The sequence below is a fragment of the Silene latifolia genome, chromosome 6 (genome assembly GCF_048544455.1).
Source record: "Silene latifolia isolate original U9 population chromosome 6, ASM4854445v1, whole genome shotgun sequence".
NCBI classification, from domain to species: domain Eukaryota; kingdom Viridiplantae; phylum Streptophyta; class Magnoliopsida; order Caryophyllales; family Caryophyllaceae; genus Silene; species Silene latifolia.
In genome coordinates this window covers 74,439,374-74,452,978 of record NC_133531.1, presented here as the reverse complement: position 1 = coordinate 74,452,978, position 13,605 = coordinate 74,439,374, and positions in this window count along the sequence as shown.

Sequence of the window (13,605 nt, the reverse complement as noted above, 5' to 3'; positions counted from 1 at the left end):
TCCTACCCATATTACCTTACCTTAATCACCAAGAAAACCCCCATACGAACCCTAGAAAACACCCCAAAAGCTGCTGGACAGCAGCTATGCTCAGCCGAGCCCGTCTGCCTCTCCTCCCTTTTAACCTACTTTAACTCCTTATAAATACCACCCCTTCACCATAAATTTATTCCTCTAAGTTCTCCATACATCCTACCTTCACTCACAAGCTTTAAACCTCAGAAACAAACCCTAATTGCCTCTCAAAAACCCTCCACAAAACCGACATCCAAACTGAAACAGTTTGTGTGTCCTCTTCGAAAAACAATTCGTTCCTCCATCAAACCTCCATCAAAACTCGAGTTTCTTGTCCCTAATTAACCATACAACATCCATATACACAATAGACAAATATTTACGAGCCAAATTGCCCTTGAGAGTACACGAATTCCCTCGAAAAACAGAGTGTTATACACTCTGTTTTTGCGGCTTTTTCCTGTCTATCCAGTTCTGTTTGTGCTCATTTTTCATGCCCAATAACTCAAAACGAGCAGGTATTGCTTTAAGATCTCTGTTCTCCTCTCTTTCTAGTTTTCAAAACATCTTTTAAATCGAATTTTCACCATGAAACGAGAGAGAAATCGCTGTTTGAAAGTTGCTGTCCAGATTTGCTAAAAACGTGTTGTTTGCTTTGTTTCTTCGTCGACGACGGCCTCTCGAGATAAAATCTACCATCGATTATGACCCAAGACGGTGTCAACGATACATGTAGGTTGAGGGTGCATCAAATCCTCTTCTTTCTCCCTTTTATGTCGTTTTTTATGTTTGTTTTTTATTGTTTCGTTTTATTTCGTTTATCGTTTCTTTATCGTTTAAATTAACTATGAAACTAGTTTAGTCCGAGTATGAGTTAAAGTACCACCATGAACACCCACGTTGACTTGAGATGGGAAAGAAACCGCTACATCAGTCGGTCGTACACCCCCGTCTCATTTAAATATCCTCGTGTTCAAGGTAGGGCATTAATAAAACAAGTTTTGACTTCGCTCTTCGCTTTTGACCCCTCTCTTCTCTCGTGTGATTCGACCTACCCCTGGACCATTTACATGTTAATACGACATCTGATTTTTAACATATGACTTATTTAGACGACATTCAATCATTTAGATAACCTAATTAGACATGTTAGGGTGCTTCGACATAACTTTTAAAATCAATCGACAATTCTGTAACTTAATGAACGCATCTCTCTCTTTCACCTAATTTCTCGCTAGTATAAGAGTGCGTGACTAGCACCTTCTTATTAACACTCGACGAGTTAATTTAATTAGCGAACTTGACCTATTTTGACCCCTTAGGCCGTGTAGAACACCCGGTTTCAGGCGAAGCCTTCTGACCTCTTTTTGTCATCGATTTCTAATGTATTTTCCGCATCGCTTTGCAAATCCATCTAACCTAATGAATCTAACCTAGGAACTAGGATAGCCATGTATGAGGTCGTGTTTGGCCGTGTCTTTTGTATCCCTTTTCTCGTTTTTTTTTATCTTAGTCTCATTGTTTGTATCTTGTAATCAATTTGTGTTTATCGAGTCGCGTTTTGTAACTTGTTTGTAATTAGTTCTCCTTTATCGAGTCAAACGATTTCTAAAAACCTTAGTTTTGTTTAGTTAGACGGTTGTGCCCCAATGCAAGTGAGAGCGTAGTAAATCGCATGTTGTTTAAAGCAACATGGCCCGATTTATGTTAATGCATGCTTTGGTGTGTGGCCCAATGTCTAATTCGATAAGATTAAGTGGAAGCACGCATTACGAGGAGTGACCCAAGGCCGTGAGTCATGTAGGCCGTGAGTCACCCCTTTGTGCAAGTTTTCCTAGGCTGAATGGCCATGTGTCGTGTATGGTATCGTATGTAGCAATTGTATTTAGATCGAGTTGTATCTTTAATTTATCGTTGTGTTGGCATGAAATGCCTGGTTTGTAATAGGTAGATCCCACGGCTCCCCCATTCCCCCTTAAGCCTTGTTTGCTTTGTTTGTATTTTGTTAGATTAATCAACCCACATGCTAAATTACAACTTTGACAAAGTTAGTTTAGTTGCATCTAAAACGACATAGAAATTTTTGTCACATGTTAGGGTTTAAAACGATGTTTGCATATCATATATCGTAGTAGCTATGACCTTGTTTGAACTCCGACACTTGACTTAGTAGAGGCCGTTATCGACGGGCGGGGTTAGGTGTCCTTATGGGCTTGCTAACACGTACCCTCACCCCTTACTCAAGATCTATGGTTTGTGGATCCGTCTAAATACCATTGGATTACGAGAGTCATTCAAATCGAGTGATATAGGGTACAAGTCTTTATCTTTAATCACTCGTAGTCGATTGGCTTTATGCTTTTCGATGAAAGGTGTAAAGTTGACTTGAACGGTTCCAAGTTCCCAAAAAACTTGGTGGCGACTCTAATTTGTCTTAATTCGATTCGAAGGAACCTCTAGTCGATTATGCCTAGTGTGGATCCCACGGACGCAGTTCCCGAGGGCCTTGTCCACAGTTTGGCGACTCCGCTGGGGAAAAGAGGACTAGTTACACTTTGTTTCTAGGGTCTTTTCCTCCGAGGTGAAACTTGAAAAGAAAGTGTTGGAAAGTAAAACATTACTCATAGTGCTACGATTCATGCATAAACCCTTAAGGACTTTCCCGGGCCGTCCTAGCGTTTCTTTGTGATGCGTGGGGGGCGACGTCCCACTATGCTAGGAAGCTGCACATTGCTCGCTTCCACTTCACCTCGCGTGGTTCTTGATGGTGGGGACGCTCTTCTAGGTACTTTACCTTAAGGCCCTTGCTCTATAAGACCGCAAAAGGATGGAGGGCATAGACCTTCTTGTAGAAGACTTGCCGAGACTTAGAGATGTCTAGGAGCATACATCCTTATAACATGAGAATGACAATGTGCAAGGTGTTTTCCCGAGTCTTTTCAAAATTTTCCATGTCCATTTCAAAACCGAACTTTTGAACAACTTACTTTCAAAATTAGCATGGTTTTAAAAACGCGGAATGCTGCCCAAATAGGACTAGAAATTTCGGCCAAAATAAGCTTTTATAGCCGGCATGCTGCCCATTTCAAATCCCATTTTCAAATCGATCCTTCGTTTTTTTTTCAAATTCAAATCCAAAATATTTCTCGAACCTCAACCAAGCATGAAATGCGTCGAGTCGTGTCCGGGTCATGGCCGTGTTAGGCTGGGTGTGTTTCGCTCTAAGAGTCTAGAACATGACCCTGTTGGGTCACCCAAGCTCACCTCTTGGGCTTTGAGTCATGTTGGTCGACCATTTGGTCTAGGATAGTCCACAGAAACGTCCAAGCTAGGCCATTGTGGACGTTTCACCCGAACCTAAGGACTATGTTGGTCCAATCACGGGTTTAGTCACACCGAGTCAAGTTTAGAATCGTGCTATGACAGTTTGAGTCATGTCGTTTTGCCGAGTCTAAAATGAACCAAGGTCTAAATCCAACAGTGAGTCGAACCTTTGGTTAGTCAGTCTCAAGTCGAGTCTTTGTTTGAGTCAAGTTGGGGTCGTGTCCTTGAGTGTGCAGGGGCTCTTACTTTAAATATTGACTCAGTACGGGGTTTTCTTGTAGAAAGGCCGCGAAAAACCCGACGTCAAGCAATGGAAGATCTTTGTTAACAAGCTCACCGAGGCCGTGAACCTCATGATGACCTGAATGGATGCAATCGAATCTAAGCTGGGTGAAGATTCCCCTCCACCCTCGATCGATGCGGAGAAACGGTTCAAGTTCATCGAAGACCGTCTGAAACTCTCCCAGGGGAAGAACATCCACTATGAGAATGCTAGGGCCTATGCCCCAGTTCAGGATAAGTTGCCCACGAACATGGTACTCACTGACATCCCAAAGTTCAAGGGCACCGAAGATCCAGTCCACCATGTTAAGGCCTATAAGGGGTACTTAGCACTTTGAAGGGAGTATCTCGACATGCTCTCGAAATTTCCGCTCAATCTACGGATGAACACCGAAGGCGTGGTTCTACAATCTGGACCTTAAGAACTTCCCCACTTTCGAAGATATTACGGTGGAGTTATGCAAGCACTATGCTGATAATGTCGAGATTCAAACCAACATAAGAACATTGGAGGTGATGACAGAAAGAAAAAGAAGGCTTTCTTGAATTCCTTGCAAGATGGCGCTGAAAGCGTGAAATTAGCCAAGAAGCCCGATGAAGTTGAAATGGTAGATAAGTTCGTAAAGAATCTACGACCTATTTACCGCAATGCTCTGAAATACAGAATTTGGCTCTTTCAAAGAATTGATAAGAATCGGGATAAAGGTAGAAGATGATGTCATAAGGGCGAGGCTAAAAAGCCGAAAGGGTACCAAGGGGCCTCATCGTCTAAGGCCAAGGCCCCAAAGAACGACCCATATTGATGAAGTCATCAATCTCTTAGAAGGGCAATCGAAGAAGTCGCAACGCCAAACACCTAGGGCATTCACCGATATCGGATGCACTTATACATACGCTCTCCAAAGGCTCATAGCCCAAGGAAAGCTGAAGCCTATTGGTCCAACTCCAGACCCTCCCGCTGATCAACAAGGTAAATGGTATAAACCAAATGCCTCCTGTGCCTTTCATCAAGGGAAAGGCCATGATCTTTGAAAGGTGCTATCGACTGAAGCACGAAATCCAAGACATGATTGAGAATGGAACACTCCCGATTCCAACTGTTAAACCCAATAACATCACCAATCCATTTGGTGATCACGCCAATTTTATTTCTGTCGAAGACAATGTCGATTATTCCCATCTTATCCGCCCATGTCACTTGAAAGGGGTGTTTATCGGGAAAATATTTGTGGATTGCTTCGAATCCTTGCCAAACCCGAAGAATGAAATTCAAATCGGGAGTCTTGCTCTAGAATGTACTCTCGTTAACGAAGTTAATAGAAGACAATTCGGTTCACCAACCTTTAACACTGGCGTAGATCCTCAGAGGACTACCTCGGGATGGAGGCAGACCATCAAAGGGATCAAGGACCAGAGCCGAGCATCTAAGCTGACAGCTGAACAAGAGAAAGCTCATGACCAGATTTGAAATTATGAGTCGGGATCTGTTTTCTTATTTTATTCGAGTCGAGTCTAGGACTTTCTTTTCCTGAAGTTGAGTCGTTTGTTCCGCGATGACCTAGGGTGTGTCCTAGGAATCGTTCCTTCGAGTCTGTTAAGCATTTGTCTTTCCAATAAAAAGTTCCAGTTTCGTTTCCAAATTTGTCTTGTTTCCAATCCTCAATCATTCTAAAAACATGATAAAATGCACAACACACTCAAAGGCATCCCTGGGGTAGAAATATGTCCCGTTTCAAAATGTAAGGTACACTAGGATCCCGTGTTTGATTCCTTTACCTATTCCATGTCTGGCGGTAGAAAACCTCCATCAAAACCAGGCTTATGACAGGCTTTTAGATGATTCTAGGACGAACCCGGACTAGCTCCTTGTTTTCCATATCGATGACGGAAGGCAAGCCTTTTCCCCAACAAAATCATCCCATCTCGAAGAGAGAAGATATCAACCCGTTGTATCAAGGATTTGTTAATTCTGACCCAAATTAGTTGGCGAAGCCCAGTTTTCAAGGTGTATCCATTTATGACTAAGAGAATGAATAGAAGATCATTTTCAAAGAGGGAAAAAAAAGATGAAAAAGAATGAAAAAATGAGAAAGAGAGAAAAAATGAAAAAATGAAAAAATGAAAAAATGAAAAAAGAAAAATGAAAAAAAGATGAAAGAAAAAAAGAAAAAAGGGAAAAAGATGTTGAAGTTATTGCGGAATGCTTTTTGGTTGAATGTCGAAGTTACGGAAGCCAGAATTCAAGTCAAGTACCCATAGTTGAAGTTCAATGGGCGAAGCCCAAAAGCTTAAGTAGTAACCTCTTTACCCTCTAAGTCCTTCTTGAGACAGTTACAAAGGGATAGGCGGGAATTTTGAGAATCATTCCGCTTGTGCTGTTACACCCAGCCTTTAGGGTCCAGATATGGAGATTTGAACCCACATTGTTTTCCAACTCATTTGCACTCGGATTTCATTAAAACCGAGACACCCATTCCAACCACATCAGCAGCCATAGCCCTTGGCCTTAGCACCACAAAACAAACCTTCAGAATGATGGTTAACCATTCCAACTTGTTATTACCAAGCTCCACATCCCAAAAGATCCAAGCCTTTTACACCTAACCCCAAACACGGGATTTAAACGGTACTTTACAGGCTAGAATGGGATATGACATGATACCTTAGGTGAAACCTTCGAGTGTGTACACACAATCAAAATGCCAATTTAATGCACCTTGATCGAACTACGTCGGATTTGATTTCGCTCCACGCGAATACGTAGGCAGTCCTTCAGAATAAGGGATTCAATCCACTCATCAACCAAGTTGTCATCTTGTCGGTTTCTTACGGGTCTTAACCAAGTCCAAATGAAGCCACCTTTGTTTGAGTTGGTCTTAGTACTCGATGCAAGCTAGGATAAGGATATAGGTTCAGATGAATAGTATCAAGTCTCAGAATGAGCTTTATGGAACGGTCTAGGCAAAGATGCTGAGTCATATAGATGTGAGTTTGTGTTGGGAACAAAAAATATGAAAACCCCGCTGAAAAGAAAGAAGGCGTGGAAGAAAAATAGTAAAAGCCCGCTGAAAAGAAAGAAGGCGGTGGCAAGAAATGATGAAAACTCGCTGAAAAGAAAGGAGGCGAGGAGAAGAGTGACAGAATGTTCCCAACAAGAGTGATGTGTGATGTCTAAGTGCTTTCATAAAATCAGTCCGTGTTTAGTGTCTGGGCGAAGCCAACGTTGTTGCTCCGTGAGTTTAATCCACCCTGTCAATGCCAAGTGATCTTGATTCCCATGTGCCCTCGGGAGCACGACCATGCCATACGATTATCTTCGTCCCAAGTCCGACGACCTTGTGATTCCCATTTGCCATCTTTTGGCGCCAGAATGGCCAATTTACATTTCTACCCCCAGCAAGTCCATATTTGAATTAACGCCCGTGCACACTTACGGTTTTATTTTCTTTTTTTGTTTTACGGTAGCGGGCTACGCCCACGTTGTTTACGGGTCATACGGAGTGTCTGAGTCGTATTTCGTGCTCACCCATCAAGGTTCGATTTCAAAATTTCAAAATTTCAAAAACTTTTTTGGGTCGACGACCCAACATCCAAATGATTCGTTTCAAATTCGAATTTCGGGTCGATGGCCCAACATCATAAGTGATGTCAGATTCAAAATTTGGGTCGATGGCCCAATTACTCAAAATTTTCAACATGTTCAAATTTCGGGTCGATGACCCAGTCTTTCAAATTTGATTTTAGGTCGACGACCCAACATTCCAACACTTCAACTTCAAACCTCGGGTCGATGGCCCAATATTCCAAGTGATGTCAAATTCAAAATTCGGGTCGATGACCCAATTATTCAAAATTTTCAAATTCAATTTTCGGGTCGATGACCCAATCTTTCAAATAATCCAATTTCAAGATCGATGATCCAAATGTGCTTATGTGATGATTATTGCTAGTACATTTTCTATGTTTCAAATATAGCAGGATATGCTTCAACTTGGGGCTCTAAAGTCTTCGACTTTAGAGCCATTATCAGAATGGGGCTCAAGCCGGCGGGTTGGCGAGAGACCATTATCAAGATGAAAAGGATGACATCCGCTCGTAATTCAATTCAATACAAGAGTATGAAATGGAAGAATTCCGTAGCTGAAAGCAAATGATGAAAGTGGCGGCAACCTCCTTGGAAAGTCCCGTCCCATTCGGACAAGTGCCAGGAGATGATAAGTTTTGGGCAAGTGTCAACAGATGATGAATTTTGGACAAATGCCAGCAGATGATAAACTTTGGGCATGTGTCGCGATTGCCGAACTACGACGCGGGTTTGATTCCGTCAGAAACGGATACGTAGGCGCCTAAGGATAAGGCTCAATCCACCATATATGCAATTTGTGGGTCGACGACCAATGACGATAATTTGACACAACAGAAGCAAGAGTCAATCCCCAACGAAGTTTCAGGTATGATCTCTTCTTATGGCTGGCGAGCTTATATACGCAAGTCTAATGGACTATAAACGACTGCAGAATCCTCGGTCGAAAGGGGACTGGGGTATACTTTGACTTTCGCCTTGTCCAAGCCTCAGTCAAAGTGGGGGCTCTGTAGATACCCGTATCCGTCGATATTGGAATTTATAGAGAACCCGACAAACACCCGATGATGATAGGACACATGTATTTATTTAGTTGTCATTGTCATTATTTGGGTTCGTTTTACGATGTAGAATGAGCGTTGTCGACGGAGTATTTTAATTTAAATGATATTTAAATTAAGGTCTTTTTTAAGGTGATTTCAATTTATTTTATTTTATTTTGAATTTATTTTCTTAAGTTTATTTTATTGAAAATAAAATAAATATTTGATTTGAAAAATCATTTTATGAGTATATTTGATTTGAAAAATCATTTATTTTAATGTGTTAATTGATTTGAAAAATCGATTTAAAAATCGAGAAAAACTCGTTTTGAACACGCGTTTTGGAGCGCGATTTTAGCTCGGTTTTTGAGCCCGTTTTCTTTACGAGTTGGCACGAATCTCAAGTACACTAACCAACCTAAGCCTCTACCCATCCAACCCAGTTCGAACCCCCTTAACCACGGCTCAAATCATGCCCCAAATCACCCCCAAACAGCCCGCATACACAAAGCAGCCCCCCTGTTTTGCAGCTCAAATCCCGAGCCCAAAACCCGCTCCAAACAGTTACCAAACCCGTGCCCATTAACCCTAACCCATACCCTAGTATCCTACCCATATTACCTTACCTTAATCACCAAGAAAACCCCCCATACGAACCCTAGAAAACACCCCAAAAGCTGCTGGACAGCAGCTATGCTCAGCCGAGCCCGTCTGCCTCTCCTCCCTTTTAACCTACTTTAACTCCTTATAAATACCACCCCTTCACCATACATTCATTCCTATAAGTTCTTCATACATCCTACCTTCACTAACAAGCTTTAAACCTCAGAAACAAACCCTAATTGCCTCTCAAAAACCCTCCACAAAACCGACATCCAAACTGAAACAGTTTGTGTGTCCTCTTCGAAAAACAATTCGTTCCTCCATCAAACCTCCATCAAAACTCGAGTTTCTTGTTCCTAATTAACCATACAACATCCATCTACACATTAGACAAAGATTTACGAGCCAAATTGCCCTTGAGAGTACACGAATTCCCTCGAAAAACAGAGTGTTATACACTCTGTTTTCGCGGCTTTTTCCTGTCTGTCCAGTTCTGTTTGTGCTCGTTTTTCGTGCCCAATAACTCAAAAAGAGCAGGGATTGCTTTAAGATCTCTATTCTCCTCTCTTTCTAGTTTTCAAATCATCTTTTAAATCGAATTTTCACCATGAAACGAGAGAGAAATCGCTGTTTGAAAGTTGCTGTCCAGATTTGCTAAAAACGTGTTGTTTGCTTTGTTTCTTCGTCGACGACGGCCTCTCGAAATAAAATCTACCATCGATTACGACCCAAGACGGTGTCAAAGATACATGTAGGTTGAGGGTGCATCAAATCCTCTTCTTTCTCCCTTTTATTTCGTTTTTTATGTTTGTTTTTTATTGTTTCGTTTTATTTCGTTTATCGTTTCTTTATCGTTTAAATTAACTATGAAACTAGTTTAGTCCGAGTATGAGTTAAAGTACCACCATGAACACCCGTGTTGACTTGAGATGGGAAAGAAACCGCTACATCAGTCGGTCGTACACCCCCGTCTCATTTACATATCCTCGTGTTCAAGGTAGGGCATTAATAAAACAAGTTTTGACTTCGCTCTTCGCTTTTGACCCCTCTCTTCTCTCGTGTGATTCGACCTACCCCTGGACCATTTACATGTTAATACGACCTCTGATTGTTAACATATGACTTATTTAGACGATATTCGATCATTTAGATAACCTAATTAGACATGTTAGGGTGCTTCGACATAGCTTTTACAATCAATCGACAATTCTGTAACTTAATGAACCCATCTCTCTCTTTCACCTAATTTCTCGCTAGTATAAGAGTGCGTGACTAGCACCTTCTTATTAATACTCGACGAGTTAATTTAATTAGCGAACTTGACCTAATTTGACCCCTTAGGCCGTGTAGAACACCCGGTTTCAGGCGAAGCCTTCTGACCTCTTTTTGTCATCGATTTCTAATGTATTTTCCGCATCGCTTTACAAATCCATCTAACCTAATGAATCTAACCTAGGAACTAGGATAGCCGTGTATGAGGTCGTGTTTGGCCGTGTCTTTTGTATCCCTTTTCTCGTTTTTTTTATCTTAGTCTCATTGTTTGTATCTTGTAATCAATTTGTGTTTATCGAGTAGCGTTTTGTAACTTGTTTGTAATTAGTTCTCCTTTATCGAGTCAAACGATTTCTAAAAACCTTAGTTTTGTTTAGTTAGACGGTTGTGCCCCAATGCAAGTGAGAGCGTAGTAAATCGCATGTTGTTTAAAGCAACATGGCCCGATTTATGCTAATGCATGCTTTGGTGTGTGGCCCAATGTCTAATTCGATACGATTAAGTGGAAGCACGCATTACGAGGAGTGACCCAAGGTCGTGAGTCATGTAGGCCGTGAGTCACCCCTTTGTGCAAGTTTTCCTAGGCTGAATGGCCATGTGTCGTGTATGGTATCGTATGTAGCAATTGTATTTAGATCGAGTTGTATCTTTAATTTATCGTTGTGTCGGCATGAAATGCCTGGTTTGTAATAGGTAGATCCCACGGCTCCCCCATTCCCCCTTAAGCCTTGTTTGCTTTGTTTGTATGTTGTTAGATTAATCAACCCATATGCTAAATTACAACTTTGACAAAGTTAGTTTAGTTGCATCTAAAACGACATAGAAATTTTTGTCACATGTTAGGGTTTAAAACGATGTTTGCATATCATATATCGTAGTAGCTATGACCTTGTTTGAACTCCGACACTTGACTTAGTAGAGGCCGTTATCGACGGGCGGGGTTAGGTGTCCTTATGGGCTTGCTAACACGTACCCTCACCCCTTACTCAAGATCTATGGTTTGTGGATCCGTCTAAATACCATTGGATTACGAGAGTCATTCAAATCGAGTGATATAGGGTACAAGTCTTTATCTTTAATCACTCGTAGTCGATTGGCTTTATGCTTTTCGATGAAAGGTGTAAAGTTGACTTGAACGGTTCCAAATTCCCAAAAAACTTGGTGGCGACTCTAATTTGTCTTAATTCGATTCGAAGGAACCTCGAGTCGATTATGCCTAGTGTGGATCCCGCGGACGCAGTTCCCGAGGGCCTTGTCCACAGCTTCATTCGTGCATTGTTGTTATCGTCGATCGAACACCACCGATACATATTTCTCCCAAACTCCATCTGCTTCACTCATCCACCTCTTCACTCTATCACCACCTGCAGCACCACCGACGATGCAACAACCACCATTACATATTTTTTTCCCCTTATTTCATATATTAAAATTCAGATCTTATACTAATTTTATGTAAGATATTTTTTCTTTATTGTTAGTCTATTGAATGCATTGATTTCGATTTGTTGTGTTTCACAAATTTTATAATGAAGCAAGTTATGCTAGATTTTGCGGGTAAACAATGAAATTTTGGATTTTTCGGATCAATATTGGATAATCGGATACCTGATCCGATATTTCCGGATAGTAAAAATCGGATATCCGATCATTTCGGATCAGATAATGGATAATGAAATTTTGGATTTTCGGATCGGATATCCGAACCGAAAGTCGGTTTCGGATCGGATATCTGATCCATACTCTCCCCTAGTGTCAACTTCCCTGCAACTAATCTGATACAATGGATAGGAGCTGGGCAACATTCACAGTTGAAGAAAGGTGTGCTTTTGTGTGTTGTTTTGGCAGCCTACTATCACATCTGGTTACAGAGGAACAAAGCTAGAGTGGAAGGCTGCTTACTCAGGCCTGATCTAGTGAAAGATATCATAATGAAGGAGCTTAAAATTTGAGTGTTAACACTGCTTAACCAAGGATTAGGCAGTAAAGATTTATTTTGGTTAAAAAGTGTGAAATTGTATGTGTAGAACCTTTGAAGGAGTCTGAAAATTGTGCTTATAACCAAAATGGTGTAGTTGTAACTCTTTTGTTACGATTTAAAGGAAATGCTTACATTTCACCCCAAAAAAAGTAATAACTTGCATTTTAAAGTTTGATTTCATCTTATTTTAGTTTAGTTTAATAGTTCGGCTCAAATTCATTTTGTTCAATCGATTCAATTTGTCTCAACTTTATTTCAAATGAAAAGAACATAGCCTAAATCATTCAAATAATTGTCAACATAATCTATGGAATGGGAAAATGGGCCGAGTACGAATTTAACGCTCATTACTTTATGTTTTTAGAACTTCTCGGATAGTGATACTGATATGTAATAGTACATACAACACTACTAAAATAAATCTTGATATAATTAGTCGTGTAAAGTAGAAACTAGTGTAGATCCCGCGCGAAAGCGCGTTTTTTAGATCGTTTTTTATAGAGAATTTAACAAATAAATTGACTGTAAAAATAAATTTTAATAATGTGTAGTAATATGAGGTAACGGAGATGAAATTAGACATTTTTAGCCTAAATGAAATTGACAGTTGAGCTAATTCTTTTTTAATAAAAACGTTATAAATAAGATTGCCAGATTAACATAAATAAAACATGATTTTTTTTTATCCATATGAAATATTTCAGTGAGGTGTATAACTATTATTGTAATTTTTGTTAAAACATACACTAATTTAATAATGTGAGTAAAATTTATGTATAGTTTATAAAATGGGATAGTGGAACGTCAATTAGTAGTAGCCCATTATTTATTTATTTATAGTTTAGTATTTAGAAAGGAGTCCAACTATGAGTAAATATTATTTAGGCGGGAACGAAAAATAAGAGAGTCTCTTATTCTCTTAGTAGTGAAGTAATGGGATGTAATTGATTGACATATCACATTGTTGTTATCAGCTGTAGTGAGATCCAATTTATTATGCACCAATAAATTATTATAGCCCAATTGTTACCTAGTTTGTCATCCAAAAAGTTGGCCCATTTTTCTGAGTGAGTAGCGTAGGCGAAAATCCTACTAAGAGTTTTTATTCTCTTAGTAGTAAGGGAGATTTGGATGATTTTTCATATGATATATGTATAAGTAGCATACATTAGATATGTGATTATTACTTGCAAATAAGGCTAAAAAATAATAAGAATTTGAATATTTTATTGCAGTCTATTTTATCACAAAATAAGTAAAATGAAATACGCATTTAGTTATCTATTTATAAATCAAAGTACAACATGTCTTTTATTTTTATAAGGAAAGGAAACTAGGTCAAATAAAATTGACCCATAACATCCTCGCGGATGAGAGCAGTAATCAAAAATTAAAAAAATTTCAGATCATCCGAAGAAACATTGGAAAACAAGGGGGGAAAAGACACAAAAATGTTCTCTCAAAGGAAGAAGTGCATAACAGTGAACTTTGAAATCCCAAAA